Source organism: Quercus suber, unplaced genomic scaffold (genome assembly GCF_002906115.3).
Source record: "Quercus suber isolate HL8 unplaced genomic scaffold, Cork oak 2.0 scaffold_24, whole genome shotgun sequence".
NCBI classification, from domain to species: domain Eukaryota; kingdom Viridiplantae; phylum Streptophyta; class Magnoliopsida; order Fagales; family Fagaceae; genus Quercus; species Quercus suber.
Window position 1 is genome coordinate 1,481,110 of NW_027069489.1, and position 3,851 is coordinate 1,484,960.

At 32.0% G+C, this 3,851-nt stretch overlaps 1 non-coding gene across 1 annotated transcript; it reads left to right on the forward strand.

Moving 5' to 3' along the window:
- Positions 1 to 2,892: 2,892 nt before the first annotated feature.
- TRNAS-CGA (transfer RNA serine (anticodon CGA)) lies at positions 2,893 to 2,974 on the forward strand. The gene has a single exon. It is a non-coding gene; the product is annotated as a tRNA-Ser (tRNA).
- Positions 2,975 to 3,851: the final 877 nt, after the last annotated feature.

Consider the following 3,851-nt stretch of genomic DNA (forward strand, 5'->3'; position numbering starts at 1 on the left):
TTTCTTTTTAATGTTCATAGGATTTAATGCAAGGTAAGAAAGAGTGAATTGATCTAAGTTTAAGGAATGAAAAAAGAAAGAGGAAGACCAACAATAATATTAATAGAAATAATAAAAAAAACAAGTCTCTAAGCACGCGCGTGTTCAGAGGCTCTTTTAGTTCAAAAAAAAAAAATATATATATATATATATATATATTTTTTCCCAATAATGGTAGATGTGTTTTTTTTTTTTTTTTTATTTATTAGTATGGCAGATGTGTTTTTACAAAGAAACCTGCGTTTGTTTTAATTTTAATTTTTTTTTAAATGAATAAAGTAATTTAAATACCATCAAGAGAGTGGTTTTGTTTTATAGACAACGTTTTAGTGGGAGTTAAAGATGAATCTATTTAAAAAAAAAAAAAGGACGTGTATATATCTATTTAGGTTTTTTTTTTTTTTGGATTGACGTGGGGTGTTTTTTTTATAGGAAAACAAACAACGTTGCTGGGTTGTTTAACTTGTTTTTCTTAAAAAAAAAAAAAAAAAGTATAGTTACTTTGAAGAAGTGGGTTAGTGGAAGACTGTTCATATTTTGTAGGCAATGTTTTAGTGCATAAACATGTTTTTACTAGATTATCCTTAAATTTTGTCTCTACTTAAACCTAGGGGTGTAGGGGTATTTTGGAATATAAAAAATCCAGTCCAAACAGGAGAAGCTCTTTAAATAGTAGTATAAATAATGTTCAAATTAGAGAAGTAATAGAGAATGGAATAGAATATGGGAAAAAAAGTGATAAATCCAAACTAGTTTGTTACAAATTCACAGCTGACCCTAAATATTTGGGACTATGGCTTTATTATTGCAGTTGTATTTATTGACAAAATAGTTAACTAATTGAGTTAATTAAAATACAAACAAATTATATTTTTTACCTTTATAATATTATGAAAATCAAAAGTCTGATTCAAATTGAATGGGGCAAAATTTAGTTAACAGAATAATTGAAGTTTGAAGTTTCATTCTAATTTTTTTTTAGTAATCCAAATCTTGCAATGCTTAAATTAAGACAATGAGACAAAAATATATTTTACATATTTACAAGCTAATTTTTTTTTTTTTTAATATTAATGCTCATATGTTGTGTAACATGATGCATGTAACATCCTTTCACATGAGGACAAATCTCATTAGTGTAACTTATTCATATGTGAAAGTGAAAGTCATACAACATGATACATGTGATACTCCTTCTCTTTCCCGTGATTTAGTCTCATTTCACCCACCTAAAAAAAAAAATTTTAAAAAAAAAAATCTAACAATGATTATCATTGAATCTTAAGGCTATTGGGGGTGGGACAATGATAGAGTGTATTATGTCTCAAAACTCAAAATACTAATACAGTGTAACCCTACCCTAAATTATACAAATTGATGCTTTAAGATATCTCCAACAATATCTTATATTAACCTCAATTAAAACCTGCAAAAGAAATTTTTTTTTTTTTTGATGATCAAATTGTCATGATTTTCCAAAAGCTCCCAAAAAAGAATGGGGGAAAAAAAATCAATAATAAAGCTCCCAGGTTGATGCCTTTCTCTTGGATTAAAAATTCTCTATATTTGTTTTCATTTCTTTAATTTTATAGGGATGAATTTTTATTTATTTTTTTGCGTATTATGATAATTCCAATAATAAAGTTTCATTTCTTAGACTCGTAAAAACATTTTCATTTTCTAGCTAACGCAGTATATCATTGAATTTATCAAATGATCAGTTGTATTATTATTTTGGCAATTAAAATTTGGATGAATCCATAGTCAACAACAACACAACAACCACAACAACAACAACAACAATCAGTTCATCAAAAGAAAAACAACAACAACAATCAAACTTAAAAAAAAAAAAAAAAAAAATGGAGAGATCAAGGAAGAGGAAGCGATCGAGGAAGACGACGATTGACAGCACGGCGCGGCGCGGTGCGACTCGTCGATGCGAAGAGCACTGGGTTCTGGGTTTGAAGGAGATCGACGATCGACGGTGCGGCGCGGTGCGATCGAAGGCGCGATTGGATCTGCTCGTTGCGGTGAGGCGATGGGGACTGGGTTCGTGGTCGCCGGCGATGGTCTCTCGGCTTGGATCGGCGGTTCGTGGGTTCGTGGCCGCCGGCGATGGGCGCTGGGTTTGGATCGGCGATGGCGCTGGGCTCTCTCTTTCTTTCTCCCTCTCCCTCTTCATGCTCTCTATTTCTCATTTTTCGGAAAATAGAATTTGAAGTGAAAATAGGAACTGAATTGATTTTCACCTCTAACCGATAGTCAACGGAAATCAATTTCCGGAAAATTGATTTTTCAGGTGCAACCAAACACCCGTAATTGCAGAAAAGCATTTCCGGAAATGCTTTTCACCCAAAACAAACGCAGCCCAAATTGTCATGATTTTCCAAAAGCTCCCAAAAAAGAATGGGGGAAAAAAAATCAATAATAAAGCTCCCAGGTTGATGCCTTTCTCTTGGATTAAAAATTCTCTATATTTGTTTTCATTTCTTTAATTTTATAGGGATGAATTTTTATTTATTTTTTTGCGTATTATGATAATTCCAATAATAAAGTTTCATTTCTTAGACTCGTAAAAACATTTTCATTTTCTAGCTAACGCAGTATATCATTGAATTTATCAAATGAGTTGTATTATTATTTTGGCAATTAAAATTTGGATGAATCCATAGGCCTTTTTCAAAACCAACCCCCACCCATGATTTCAAGTAGTGGCAATTTGCTTCATTATTCAACTAACTAATTGTCAATTATAGATTTCTTTCTTTGGTGATGGAACTCGAATAGCCCATCTTCTCTTTGTTCTTGTATTAGTTAATAACTATAATATTGGAATCTTTGTAACAAAGCGTCGATATGTCCGAGTGGTTAAGGAGACAGACTCGAAATCTGTTGGGCTTTGCCTGCGCAGGTTCGAATCCTGCTGTCGACGTTTCTTTTTTCACCCTGAAATCAAAGCCTTGAAAAAAGGGCAAAGATCCAAGCACCGTCAGATCACAGATCAATGGCTGACCCTTTTCCTCTTCTTTATTTTTTTTTTCCCATTTTCTTTTGGCTCAAATGAAATGTAGTAGTAGCCATTGTTCCCAAGGGATCAAGGAACATTTGCTTCTGCAAGTTATTCTAAAGATAAAAATTTAACATTTTTCCTTTGCTCAAATAGAAACAATATTCTGCTACATGGTATTATATTAATTGGATATAAAGATTACCAAATGATGTAAATACTAGTAAATGTTACGCTTAATAACTTTTTATTGTTATAATAGTGTAATATACTCAACTGGGAAGCACTTGTGTTGCAAGCAATTGTAATTAGTAATGCTTTTGTGGTCCTTAATTTTGTAAAACAAAAAAAAGTTAGATACCTATTATTTTTCTTCATCGCCTATTTTTTTCATTTTTGCACGAATGGAATAGAGTGCTAGTCACTTCATTCTTCATTCTTCACCATTGCACTTAATTTCTGGCTTCTAAAAACCATTTTACCTCCCAACATTTTTCTTACTTTCTTTCAAGAATTCTTAGTGATTAATATTACTCGCAGATGATACCCAACTTAGACCTAATCCTCGTTGCATTTTTGCATGGTTCATTCATCGCTTGCGTTCTTCTTGTAGTTATCTCTGTTATTTTGATTGGCCTTTTATTTTCATTCTCTCTAACGCTATTCTCAATTGTTATCATCGATTTATATGATGTTTTCTCTATGTGTTCTATGCATTATGTTACACTAAAGGCTAATCTTGAACTGGGTTTGGTTCTTATTCTCTATATGGTAATGCAGCACGCAGTTTCTTTGGTTTTGG